We start from the raw sequence: 14,698 nt of genomic DNA, 5'->3' as shown, positions 1-14,698 counted from the left end.
CAGCAGAGACACTGGTGTCTTTATGATATATGTTTTATTTACACATGTCTACAACCTGAGTCTCGATGGAAGGATTCAAAGCAGTATACTCCAAGAGGGTCTCTTGCTTTTCCCATAGGTGTAGCAGGCTTGGGTCTAAGAACAGAAATCAGCCATGCTCTCTTGTTTCTTTGTTACAGTCTGTCACAGTAAGTCGCCGCCGCCGCCCCTCCCCCTCGGGCCCCGCTCTTCTTCCTTGTCTCCGCTAACCCAGTGAAACTATTGCCCTCCAGCCTACATCTTCCAAACTGCAACCCTAAGCCTTTTTGTCTCTGTCCAGGTTGTCTGGCACTGAATGTCCTGATGGCTAATCTTTTGTTAAATGCAGTTCTTGTTTAGGGCTACTCTCATTTTCACTCAAGAAAATACCATTTTATAGTTCAAATTGGGAAATATAAATACAGTAAATGGACAAAAGTACAAAGATTCACAAAATGTTTAGGGGTATGTGTCCCCCTAGGAAAAAAAAGCACTGGGTTAATGTCTCAGCCATCACCAAGTGATTACCTCATGAGGAAGTTAGCCTGTGTTGTTTCCTTCTTGAATCCCTGCTGAATCTGGGAGTTCAGTGTTTGCAGTTTAATTCTCAAACACTGATTAAATTCCAACACTTACTACATCAAGAAATGATGGGTGGCTTGCATCCACAAACTCTGGCATCCAAATCATCTTTGTTTCTCTCCCCTGCACATGTTCCAGCTTGTCAATATCCTTAAACTATGGTGCCTAGAACTGGACACAACAATCCCAGTGAGGTCTGACCAAATAAGAATAGAGTGGTACTATTACTTCCATTGATCTGGACACTATACTTCTTTTGATGCAGTCTAGAATAACGTTAGAATTTTTTTGCTGCTGCATCACACTGCATCACAATGCTTGCATGCATGAAGGTCTGAGAAGCCACCTGGGTTCCATGATATAAGAAAGATAATAAGATTTAAAAATGTAAGAAAATAAGTAAGAACTTGGGCTGGTTTTATCATTAGTGGTTATTTCACTGCCAGTTTTGATTGTGTTTTAAATGCATTTGGTTAATTTTATGGATTGCTTGGTTAGACTTGGAATTTTTTCTAATAACTGTTTTAAATTCTGGCATTTAATTTGAAATTGTGTGTTCATATTTTTTTTTAATCCTTGCTGACTTATGCACACAGTGTCATTTAACATGACCAACTCCATATGTTGCAGTGTGGCTAAAACTTAACTGCCTTCTGACGGCTCCAAGTTGAAAATCATCCTGAAATAATGCATTTGACTGTGCTACAGGATGAAGCATGCTGTGAAGACTTTCTTCCAGTTTCCCATGCCACCCACCTCATACTATTGCCTATAGGTGATAGGCTGGAACCAAGCCAACTGTGGGGTTAATGGACTATAGGAGGAATGCAGGTGAAAGCAGGGAAGTACAGTGGTACCCCGCAAGACGAATGCCTCGCAAGACGGAAAACCCGCAAGACGAAAGGGTTTTCTGTTTTGGAGGCGCTTCGCAAGACGAATTTCCCTATGGGCTTGCATCGCAAGACGAAAGCCCATAGGGAAATGCTGGCGGTTGGGAGCAAAGACTTTCGCCCACAGCCGGCCTTCAGAAGAGGACCTCTTCTGAAGGCCGGCGGGGGGCAAAAGTCTTTGCTCCCCCCGCCTGCCTTCCCCCCCGCCTGCCCCAGGCGATCTTAAAATGCTGGCGGGCGGGAGCGAAGCGTTCGCTGCCGACCCCCAGCATTTTAAAATCTCCAAGGGACAGCAGAGAAGTCTCTGTCCCGGGGAGATTTTAAAATGCTGGGGGTCGGGAGCGAAGCGTTAGCTGCCGACCCCCAGCATTTTAAAATCTCCCCCTGTCCCGGACCCCCAGCATTTTAAAATCTCCCCGTGTCCCGGGGAGGTTTTAAAATGCTGGGGGTCGGGAGCGAAGCGCTGCCGAACCCCAGCATTTTAAAATCTCCCCGTGTCCCAGCCGCCCCACTTCGGAAAGCTGTTCCGAAGTGGGGCGGGGGGCGGGGACACCTGCCCCAGCCGCCCCACTTCAGAACGTTGTTCCGAAGCGGGGAGGGGGGCGGGGACACCTGCCCCAGCCGCCCCACTTCGGAACGTTGTTCCGAAGCGGGGAGGGGGGGCGGGGACACCTGCCCCAGCCGCCCCACTTCGGAAAGCTGTTCTGAAGTGGGGAGGGGGGACGGGGACACCTGCCCCAGCCGCCCCACTTCGGAAAGCTGTTCCGAAGTGGGGGGGCGGGGACACCTGCCCCAGCCGCCCCACTTCGGAAAGCTGTTCCGAAGCGGGGAGGGGGGGCGGGGACACCTGCCCCAGCCGCCCCACTTCGGAAAGCTGTTCCGAAGCGGGGAGGGGGGGCGGGGACACCTGCCCCAGCCGCCCCACTTCGGAAAGCTGTTCCGAAGCGGGGCGGCGGGCGGGAACACCTTCTGAAGGCGGGCAGGGGGCGAAAGTCTTTGTCCCCCCTGCCTGCCTTCCCAGGGGCTTTTAAATCACCCCGGACAGCGGAGAAGTCCTCCGCTGTCCCAGGGTTTTTTAAAATGCCGCCCGCCAGCATTTTAAGATCGCCCCGGACAGCGGAGAAGCCCTCCGCTGTCCCAGGGTTTTTTAAAATGCTGGGGGTGGGAAGAAAAGCCCTTGTCCCCCCCCCAGCCTTCAGAAGAGGTCGGGGGACAGACTGTCCCCGGACCTGGTCTGAAGTCGGTTTCCCTAGGAACGCATTAATTGATTTTCAATGCATTCCTATGGGAAACCGTGCATCGCAAGACGAAAAAACTGCAAGATGAAGAGACTTGCGGAACGAATTAATTTCGTCTTGCGAGGCACCACTGTACTAGTTATTGGTTACAGATCACTAACAAATGGCTCAGAACTGAAATGGATGTAACATCAATAGAAAGGCCCCACCAATCAAAATACAAGGCTAGGAGCTAGTCAAACCTATACAGGCTCCTGAAATGGTTAGGGCCATGAAAAACATAGGGACCACACAGCCCTTGTTGCTAGTAGCCCCTAGCTTCCCCATAACTTTTATTTATTGCCAATGACATGCTAGATATTAAAGTTCAGATACAGCACTCATTTCACACACTAGCAAGGTTATGCTTAAAATTCTACAAGGAAGGCTCAGGCAGTATGTGGACCGAGAACTCCCAGAAGTGCAAGCTGGATTTAGAAGAGGCAGAGGAACCAGAGACCAAATTGCAAACATGCGCTGGATTATGGAGAAAGCTAGAGAGTTCCAGAAAGACATCTACTTCTGCTTCATTGACTATGCAAAAGCCTTTGACTGTGTCGACCACAGCAAACTATGGCAAGTTCTTAAAGAAATGGGAGTGCCTGATCACCTCATCTGTCTCCTGAGAAATCTCTATGTGGGACAAGAAGCTACAGTTAGAACTGGATATGGGACAACTGATTGGTTCAAAATTGGGAAAGGAGTACGGCAAGGCTGTATATTGTCTCCCTGCTTATTTAACTTATATGCAGAATTCATCATGCGAAAGGCTGGGCTGGATGAATCCCAAGCCGGAATTAAGATCGCCAGAAGAAATATCAACAACCTCAGATATGCAGATGACACAACCTTGATGGCAGAAAGTGAAGAGGAATTAAAGAACCTTTTAATGAGGGTGAAAGAGGAGAGCGTAAAATATGGTCTGAAGCTCAACATCAAAAAAACGAAGATCATGGCCACTGGGCCCATCACCTCCTGGCAAATAGAAGGGGAAGAAATGGAGGCAGTGAGAGATTTTACTTTCTTGGGCTCCATGATCACTGCAGATGGTGACAGCAGTCACAAAATTAAAAGACGCCTGCTCTTTGGGAGAAAGGCGATGGCAAACCTAGACAGCATCTTAAAAAGCAGAGACATCACCTTGCCAACAAAGGTCCGTATAGTTAAAGCCATGGTTTTCCCAGTAGTGATGTATGGAAGTGAGAGCTGAACCATAAAGAAGGCTGATCGCCGAAGAATTGATGCTTTTGAATTATGGTGCTGGAGGAGACTCTTGAGAGTCCCATGGACTGCAAAAAGATCAAACGCATCCATTCTGAAGGAAATCGGCCCTGAGTGGTCACTGGAAGGACAGATCCTGAAGCTAAGGCTCCAATACTTTGGCCACCTCATGAGAAGAGAAGACTTCCTGGTAAAGACCCTGATGTTGGGAAAGATTGAGGGCAAAAGGAGAAGGGGACGACAGAGGACGAGATGGTTGGATGGTGTTCTCGAAGCCACAAACATGAGTCTGACCAAACTGCGGGAGGCAGTGGAAGACAGGAGTGCCTGGCGTGCTCTGGTCCATGGGGTCACGAAGAGTCGGACACAACTAAACGACTAAACAACAACAACAACAACAGTTCAGAGAGTTTGGCTTCCTCAGAACATGAGTGCACTAGCGTTTTGCCATGTATTTACTGCCAACTATTCCCCAAGAGGACACGGATGGCGCTGTGGGTTAAACCACAGAGCCTAGGGCTTGCCGATCAGAAGGTTGTCGGTTCAAATCCCCGCGACGGGGTGAGCTCCCGTGGCTCAGTCCAGCTCCTGCCAACCTAGCAGTTCGAAAGCACGTCAAAGTGTAAGTAGATAAATAGGTACCACTCCGGTGGGAAGGTAAACGGCGTCTCATTGCGCTGCTCTGATTCGCCAGAAGCGGCTTAGTCATGCTGGCCACATGACCCAGAAGCTGTACGCCAGCTCCCTTGGCCAATAAAGCGAGATGAGTGCCGCAACCTCAGAATTGGCCACGACTGGACCTAATGGTCAGGGGTCCCTTTACCTATTCCCCAAGAGTAGCATCTGAATCCCCTGGAAATTCCCAACAGTCTTCTGAGTACCACAGAAGGACACGAGTTAAATGGTTGGTTGTTGAAAATTGTCCCCAAAGCCTAAGGTTTATAGAAATAGTTTCTATCCTTATATAGAGAGAAAGTGCAATATCCACCATGCATCTCTACAAAACAATATAGGATAGTCATTCCTAGAATGAAACAACAGAAAGTAGGAGTGGGTGTAAGTGAGGAGCCACTGTACATAAAAAGTATATTCAACATCCCATTCAAAGCACATGGTTTGCCACACACACGCCCTCCAGAATCCAGGATACTGTAGTTTGTTAAGGGTTCTGGGAATTGCAGCTCTGTAAGGGTGGAACTACAGTTCCCAGGATTCTTTGAGGGAAGTAACACGCTTTAAATGTGCATTGAATGTATAAGGTGTGTTGAAAGCAGATGCGAAGCAGGAATTATTAGAAAAGATTCTGCCAGAAAGAAAAAGGTAGTACCACAAACCAGTAGGGATGCTGCATGTAGGAGGCAATCTTGCCTAAGTAGATGCAAAATTCTGTTTAAAAGAAGTTATGTGGGAAAATCAGCTTCCTGAGATTGCAGATCTAGGTTTTAGAATATCTATCAGTGTCTTGTCAAGGCAAACCTGGCAGCTGAACTCTTTCACAAGAGTTTACTGGCAAAGATTACCTACTTTACTGCCAAGTTGTGGAAACAGAATTAATGCCGGTTAATTGTTCCCCTTATCTAAGCCAAGGTTACGTCTTTCTTATGTCACCTCTCTTTCCTGTATTGTAGACCTTACTCCTTCACTATGTGTTTGCACTATTTTCCCCACTCTGTTTAAAAAAACAACAACCAAGAAAAACAAAAGCAAGGATAACTCCTGCAGAACCTATATTTTGTCATTGTCAGAGCATTATACCAAGTGTTTAAGACAGATCTAAATGTTCAGGACACTGATTTATTCTGCTAGTAAAACTGGGAGAGTGGTGTGCGTTTCTTAATTCTTACAGCAATCGAGATTTCCGATGTGCTAAATGGGTGGCTTTGTTGTGAACTCGTAACACACTTCACTCTATAATTAGGTAACTGCATGCTAGTCTAGCATTAAATTGAAATGTAGTGCAGAGGAAGGAGGCAAAGTGCTAAATATAGCCTATTTCAAACACTTAATTGGCTGCGGGGGGGGGCGGTTCTACCTGTACTACAGATATACTACTGCTGAAATTGGCTTGGTTATATAAATATATCCTAAGCAAGACATTGTAAAATCTCTCAGTATATAAAATGTGTGTTTCACTGATTATTGTTTTAGATATTGTATCTTTTCTAATGGCACTTCCAGATGACTTGATATTGAATATTCATCCTGATTTGTTTGCCGGGAGATTAGATGATGTTGACATTTGGGTCCTGAGGTTCTCCACTCAAAGTTTAACTCACGAGTAGGGGTTGGCAGGACTGGCCACCAGCCTAAAACCACCATGGCACTCTCTGGTTTGCTCAAAGGACTGCAGCCTCTCTAAGACCAAAAAAGAAACAAAGGAAACCATATCTACAATCTGACATGGCAAAAGCACAGTAATCGCTGCCAAAGAAGGGAGAATTATTCTCTGGGTTTTGTTTTTTTGTTTTGTCTTCTTAGCTGTAGCAAGGAGAGCAAATGTAGGCTCCATACACACCATGCTTTTAAAGCACACACCCATCCCCAAAGAATACTGGGGACTACAGTTACCCCTCACAGAACTACAGTTTCCAGCACCCTTAACAAACTACAGTTCCCATGTTTCTTGGGGGGAGTGCTTTAAATGCATGATAGATATACAGCTGTAGAGATAAATCTATCTTCTCAAGGCACTGGTAAGAGGAAGGAATGAAAGAGGTAATGCCACCCTTTCCAACTTGTCTAGAAGCATAACTGACTATGTGACTACTTTCATTGCTTCTTGCCACTTGGTCTTTCACAAGTTGTGTTCAGATTCCCTTATACCAGCTCAATGACCCAGGGCACAGCAGCATATGTAACCTTCCAGATCTTCATCTCTTTCTAAGAATAAGACTCATCATGCTATGCCTCTTACATAATGAGTTGGCATGGCAAAATCTCTCTCCTCACTCCCAAAAATATATATTGCGTTTTTGGGAAGTGTATCTAGCTTTGTCCACGACATCTCCATAAGTGCATTAAGTGCTGCCTGTCAGCTAATACTTTGTAAGGGCAGTAAGAGAGAGACAATGACATCAGATGTACGCCAAAGGGAAAACGTGCCAGCGTTAGCTTTGGAAAAGAGGGGGGGAACTTTCCAAAGTATGCCGCTAATATTCATCAGACTCTTATAGACTCACAAACACACACAATAGTACGGCATTTGTTGCTGGCAAGAATTCTGCTTCTGTCACTTGGTACATGGCCGAGTGCGTCCATTAGCAAATGCAAAGTTTAAACTGGATGAGAAGTTGCAAAAGATACAAACTCTTGAGTGCAAAATTGCCAGGGCCAAGAAGGGTTGGTGTGCGCCACCAATAAGTGCCATTTATTGCTTATTATAAGTCCTATTATTTTAGCGTGCTAAAGGGGAAGCTGCTCACATTGCTCAGCAATATTTATTGTGCACACAAAGCCTTAAGAAGCTATTGAGCCACACAGTGTGTTCATCTTGCAAACACAGATGATTGAAGGAATGTGCCCTTATTTTTGCATCAAGCCAGTCATCGTTTTGATGCTGTCTAAACTGAATGGCTCGTTTTTAGCAGGAAAAGATCAGTCTGGCAACTGTAGGATCAATGGTCAGCTTTGGCAGAGATTGGGAAACTGATGTGGACTTGGCCACATGCTCCAGCAAAGGATGGTTCATCATAGCCAAATGATCATCTGCTTGATGTAGTCTCAGCAACACACACTGAAGACAAACAATTGTCTGTCTGTCTGTCTGTTTGTTTGTTTTTGGATACTTGGAAATGGCATGACAGAGGCATCATCGCCCTTAGTATGAACATTCATCCCACAGTTCTCTGGTTTCACAGGGCTTGGAATCTGCTTAACCTGTTGACGAAAGACCAGTTGGTACACAATGAGAAATGAATTTGTATACCGCAAGAAATGATGCCTCCATGCTACCACATTAAAATCTAGCATGCCTCTCCTGTCCATGCAGACTGCTTTAGAAAGATGTTTTAGGAACAAGACAAGGAGCTTTGAAAAGCAAATAGGCAATGAATTCCTTCCTTCCAAATGAGAAGCTATGCCCTGCCTATGGCTTCACGGAACAAACTCTAATGCAACTCAGAGCCTGCCTGCACATGAGCAAGGCCACAAAGCAATCATTGTAAAGAAGACTTGGCTTTTGCCCCCTCTTTCTGTTTCCGCAGATTATCTGTGCCAAAGTTTGATGACTGCATACATTTTATGGCTTGAGGTTTGGACTTCCAAAGCATGGCCCACACCTATCTAGGCTATCAGTGATTTCACCAGAGGGCAAGCTTCTCAAGCAACGCTTCAGTGTCATCATCCCATTCCTGTGTTTACAGAGTGCTGAAAGCATTTGTGTACATACGAAAGAGAGGACCAATTCTTCTATTTTTGAAGTTGGCACTTAGAAGGAACAGCCCCATGGCCCCTATGTGCATTATTAGAATGAGAGGCTCTCATTCATCCACCACACGTCTGCATGGCAAACACCAGTTTGTGGCTTTAAAAATGTACCCAAGAGCCTTGGCCATTCACAGCTCACAGATACATTTAATCACACGTTTCAGATATCCATCTCTTTATCCATATTTTACAATGCTCACCATGCAGATATGCAGTAAACAAATTGGAATTCATCGTTCCTGTAAGTGTGAAGCCATGATTAGAAGATACATATGCTTCTGACTGGTTTTGTTAATATGCATTATGAATAAAGCACCATACGGTGTTTTCCCTGCTAATAAAGCAGACTCCTTTTATAACTAACTGGAACATTTATTGTAGATTGTATATTCCTTTATAGTGATTTCTATCTGTAATTCTATCACTTTAAAAGATGCATATACTCAATCATTCAACCATTCTAGAGAGAAAGGGGTTAATTTTCATGAAACATGTTCCATTAAACAGGTTGCACAGATTTCTCAGGCTTTTTATTAGATCATACATTCACAGCAATAGGTGAAGAAATGCACTGTTTCCACCTTGTCTCCATTCCTTCTGTTTCTACCTGCCCACAAGCAGCCAATGAGTGCCTAATAGGCACTGCCTATGCTTTGGCTAGGGCTATGTTCAACCTGACTCATTAGTGGAGCTTTGCTGGGCGGTAGGGAAGGATTTGGGGTTTTTGTTTTGCCAAAGGCAAACCACTGAAAGGGTCACTACTAAACAGGATGGTCCCTTTGGGATGTCAAGTGGTGTGGGTGTCTTTTGGACTACTTATCATAAAGAATTGCCTAGTGTTTGTGTGCATTTAATGAGCCTAGCTCATGGGCCATTGAGTGGTGTGGGAACAGGTTTCCCTTTGCCATTTATTGCTTGCCCTTTATTATTTGTGGCTCATACATTGAGATTAGTAGCCCCTGGAGACATACTTTTTATTGCACATTCATGATGATTTGTTCTCTTGATGTTGTTGGGGCAGTCACACACAACCCCAGTTTCAATACTATTTGCACCTGCAAAAGTTTTGGAGCAGTCATATTGCTTCACTTCCAGTCAATGCATAGCCCATAACTTCCTGTTGAAATCCCATAACTTTTTATACCACAAATGTTCTGGTTTATTTTTGTCCCACTTCTGTTATGCCGTAGCCCATCCAGACAGCAATTATGTGATAGCACTGGAGGAGCATTGCAAAACAAACTAAAGCAGACTAAATCCACCACTATTGCACTATTATTGTGTAAACAACATGCTGCAGAATAGACCTGCAATAAAAGTCGGCCTTGAGGACTCTTGGGTGAATGAGCTACATCAGTTGACTCAGTTCTAACCCAATAAAAGTGATTAGGGTGGGGCATATCATAAGACTTTCATTGAGAGATGGGAAGTGTTAGTTAACACTTTCTTGGCCTGGATCGCACATCATACTAAGCCAAACCTAGCATGAGTATATGGGCTTGCAGGCTGCCAGAGAGGAGACCCCAACCACTTTGCTCCTCCCTGGTTATATTGTTGCTGTGCAATGCTGAGCTAAACCATAGTCATCTGGACATGAGCTCATGGTTTAGCTCTCGGCAGACTAACCACAAGTAGTTACCAAGATTTGTCCCATGATTTACGGATTGCGGATCATCTGAGAGAGCTAAACCACGATCTTGGGTTTGGGTGATACAGTGCATCAGCCAAACAAGTGGGAGCAACAAAGCAGCTGGGTTCTCTCCAGGTGCTGGCATGCTTATTTGGTTGCACAAAGTTATGGTTTGGCTTTACAATGCCTTCTTACCATTTCCCCATTGGGTCAGGTTCAGTAGTAAAGACTCACTCCAGGTTTTATGGCCAAGACAGGTATAATTGCCCTCAACTATTAATAGCTGTTTCCTGGTAATGGCCCATGCTGACCAGCCAGGCTGTTGCTACAGAGATCTGCCAGTTCTGAGAGCTTCCTCAAGAGAGAAATTAAAAGCTTTCCTTTTAGGCTTGTATTTGACCTTTAATAATCTTAAGAGACTCTTAGAGTACACATATTTTTACTACTGCATTTATTAAATGAATTATGTTCTTAAATATGGTTTTTGTCCTTTTTTGTGCTATGTTCTGAGAAACATTACTGAAAAGCAGATTATAAAATGTGTGATTACGAAAGCACAGCTAACAAGGAAGCATAGCTTCATACATATGAATCTAGGTCTCCATACTAGCTTTGTATGCCTATGCAGTACAATGCAGCCGGTGTGGTACAGCGGGACCTGGCAGACAAGGTTTCAAATGCCCAGGTAGCCATGAAGTTCGCTAAGTGACCTTGGGCCACTCACAGTCCATCAACCCAACCCACCTCAGAGCATTGGTGTGAAGATAAAATTGTTTACCAATCTGAGCTCCTTGGAGGAAAGGTGGGATAGAAATGTAATAATCAATAATTAACAGAATGTGTGAGTGGTCTTGAAGAAAAGGCAAAGCAGCATCATTCTCTAGATTATGACATGAGAAACTGGTGGTGTAGCGTGGGGAGGGCAACAAGGGCAGTTGTTCCAGGCACAGAATTGTAAGGGGTGCAAAAGTTCAACACCTGGTGCTGCCTCAATACAGCTGCATGCTTCTACCACTGGCTTCTCCATACAAACCAGGAAGTGACCTCTCCAGACAAAGAAACAACTTTTCTGATCTCTGTGGCTGCAATCTCCTGGGTGATGCAGACGCCATTAGGCAGTTGAATGTGCATGCATACTCCTTTCATTTCCCTCCCTTCCACCCACCCCCTCCAAACGGCCCTGCGTGCTGCCAACCTACACTATGCCACTGATGAGAAAGACTACAATGGGATAACCATTTTTTCTGCTCCTCAAACATCTATTTCTCGTCTCTGATCCTAAACATGCTCAGGAGAGACAACAGAAATGAACAAATCCAGCTTCCAGTACAGTACAGAACAGAGGAGAGTGGAGCACAACACCCACTCTGTGCTATCATCATGTGTATAGACAGGTTTACAACAAACCTGCGAGTGTGTGCTTTTGTTTTGAATGACAGGGAAAGAAGTCGCTTTATATGTCAGACAACCTTGGCTGTTTGTTATCTTGGTCTCAGTCCACATTTTAGTGAGGGACAGCATAAATCCTTCTTTTATGGCTGCATCTAACCTATTAAATGTCATGATCAGAGCTTGATAATAATTAACAGATTCTCGGATTACCCAGTTTATGGTATGATCACTCAAGAATCACTTCATGAATCACTCAAGTCACTTCATTTCCCTGTTTAGTTCTGTAGCAAGTTTCACACCAGCTCCCCAAATCAACCCAAATCACAGCATATCACTTTATTGTTATTTTTTAAATACTATGCTTCTATGCAAAGAAAAACTCTGCACATTTCTTTCAGGCTTTCAGCTCATTGCAGTCACACTTTCACGCCTTTTAAGCAGAAGTGCAAAGTGTGTTATTAAGACACACCTTGCCTGTTTTGTACATTCAGCTTGGGCGGGGGGGGGGGGAGGCTGGAAGAACCAGGCAGGGACAAAATAAGCCCAAATGTGTAAAGTCACCAAGTAATATTTGATTGCTGTTTAGAGAGTTGAGTTTCTCTCTCTCTTGATGGGGGTTTTAGGAACACTAAACCCCAAAGCCTGCAGAAAACTCAGGAGATGAAAACCCTGCAACTATATCACTGCATTTTATTATTGCCACCAGAGTGGTGATGCCGGTGCATACCTGGGTTTGGTTTCCCTAGAATTGAGGTCACTTGAGACTGTGATGTCTTTGTGATATATCTACATGTAGGTATATACAGCCTGAGCATATAAAGGAAGAGCTGACAACATTAACACCTGAATACATACTGGCCCCTCTTTAGTAGGGATGGGGGAGAAATTTCATTCAGTTCACATTTAGTATTGAACCTAACAAATTCACACTTTTAAAGACTATATGAGGACTTCTCTGGATTTTGTGGTGTAGTTCTCTAGCCAAACAATGTTTACAAAAATGTGTATATTGGAATAAATGGACATAAAGTGTGCATATTAAGGAATATTGCTTGCAAAAAAATGCTGTTGAATTTTCATGAGGATTTTTTTAAGCAAATCTGTGCAGAAAACGTGGAGAACTGAATATTGGAGAAATGAGAAACTAAGAGTGAAATAGACAGATCCGTTCATCCCTACCCACTATGTTTCACAGCAGAGTGGAGAGCCTCTCAGTTCCATAGTGCTGGAATCTCACAGAATCTCTGTGTTACCAGCTCCAGCTGCCAAGTTAGAATAGTCTCACTTGTATTGTTCTCTTACGCTCAACAATGGCATCACTTCCAGCTCGGCTGGGCAGGGGGCAGAAGGCCTGCCTATCTTCAGCTAGTACAGGATTAGTCATTCTTGTAGTCTTCTAGGTATTGTTGGTCTTCAACTCTCATCATCCCTGACCACTGGTCAAGCTGATAGCTGGAGTCCAACAACATCTGAAGGACCACAAGTTTCCTGGACCTGAGGGCAAGATAGAGAAACTGACAAATTAATTAATTAAATAGTTTCTGTGGCACTGTAGTTCTGTACTCTTTGGATATGCAAAGAGACACTTCACAAACTTGATTAGAGCTATTCATTTAGCAGTCTCCTTCTCTAGAGCAGTGTTTCCCAACCACTGTTCCGCGGCACACTAGTGTGCCGCGAGATGTTGCCTGGTGTGCCGCGAGATGTTGCCTGGAGGGAGGCGGGCGAGTCGGGCGGCGAGAGGCGGGGCGGCGGCGGCGAGGAGAGGCCGCCCAGCGCGGGGCTCTCGCCGTCTGCCTGCCTGGCTGCCTGCGAGCTCGGCGGGCAGCGCCTCCATCCGCAGCGCCCGCCTCGCGGCTCTCATTCCCTGCCCCTGCCAAAGCTCACCCAGCCAAGCCGCGCTCTCCTTCCTGCCTCGCTTTGCTGCCTCCTCCCCCCCCCACCCCCAAAGCTTGGAGGTTCCCCGGCAAGGGGGAGGGGAAAAAATTGAAACTTACACTTTCGTGCGTCCCTCCCGGCGTGACGCTGCGCGCTGACGTCACGGGGCTGTAATGGTGGTGTGCCTCGAGATTTTTTTCATCAAACAAGTGTGCCTTTGCCCAAAAAAGGTTGGGAAACACTGCTCTAGAGCATCTCATCTTACAGATATAAAATCATAGGCAGGGAGAGGACCCCAAAGATGACATCCAGACCAATCCCCCACAAATCCCAATATAGCACTGCCAAATAAATTAGCGTTTAACATTGCATTTAGATAATATTATACAGATAAAATGTAGGAATTCTGAGGGAAATTAAATGATTTTCAAATAAAATTGGCAACATTTTCTCATGGAGGAGTGTGGAGGATTCACCTTTCTAGATCTGGGTTCTAGACTTAAGTCTTTGGTGTAATCCAGGTGTCTTGTGTATTATAGCCACTAGATGTCTCCATCTGAAACTTCATGCAACATAATGGGAGACTGGTAAACAGGACTAATTCAGTATTTCTGTAGCTCACAATATGTGAGCAAACAGATAAGGGTCTGCAATATAAGGGAATGCTTTCATTCACTTAGTACAGTGGTACCTCGCAAGACGAAAAACACGCAAGACGAAAGAGTTTTCCGTTTTTTGAGTCGTTCCACAAGACAAATTTCCCTATGGGCTTGCTTCGCAAGACGAAACGTCTTGCGAGTTCTTGCGAGTTTGTTTCCTTTTTCTTAAAGCCGCTAAGCCGTTAATAGCCGCTAAACCGTTAATAGCCGCTAAGCCGTTAATAGCCGCTAAGCCGCTAATAGCCGTGCTTCGCAAGACGAAAAAACCGCAAGACAAAGAGACTCGCGGAACGGATTAATTTCGTCTTGCGAGGCACCACTGTAGCCTGAAAAGTCATCTGCTCCTGTATACACCTGCAAGATCGCTTACAGGAAATTCCACATGCGCTGTACATTGCCTACTGAATATCACAAGGGCAATGACCTGAAAATTGACGTTTTCTGCTATTCTCTCTGAACTCTGGAAAGCACTTCATTTTGCCATTTGTGAAACCATCAGTTGCGTCAGATGTCTTCAGTCTAAAGGCACCCTTTTTATTATTTACTTGTTTGAATTCCCTGAATTCCCTGTTTGTTTTTGTATGCTTTTACTGGTTTTATGCTGCATTTTTCTTCTACTTCTACTGTTTATTGTTTGTATGTTGTACCCTGCTTAGATTTTGCAAGTATTAAAAGGTTCATATGTGTTTCTAAATAAATAAAATAAGTCAGAGCAAGCTGAGCCTG

General features: G+C 44.8%; 1 long non-coding RNA gene across 3 annotated transcripts in view; it reads left to right on the top strand.

Annotated features, from left to right (window-relative positions):
• The window catches only part of LOC308596143, a 76,945-nt gene that overhangs the window by 16,689 nt on the left and 45,558 nt on the right, over positions 1–14,698 (top strand). Inside the window, exons 3-4 of one of the 3 annotated variants that reach the window (XR_014012360.1) lie at positions 13,853–14,000; positions 14,307–14,436. The exons of 1 other annotated variant lie outside the window; for it this stretch is intronic. This is a non-coding gene — a long non-coding RNA (uncharacterized lncRNA). Of the gene's footprint in view, positions 1–8,190; positions 10,674–13,852; positions 14,001–14,306; positions 14,437–14,698 lie in introns of those variants that run through there. One more of the 3 variants, XR_014012361.1, reaches the window with a different exon arrangement.

Source organism: Podarcis bocagei (genome assembly GCF_964188305.1).
Source record: "Podarcis bocagei genome assembly, chromosome: 10".
Lineage (NCBI taxonomy): Eukaryota > Metazoa > Chordata > Lepidosauria > Squamata > Lacertidae > Podarcis > Podarcis bocagei.
The sequence above is the reverse complement of the archived record's forward strand: the minus strand, read 5'-3'. Positions and strand labels throughout refer to the sequence as shown.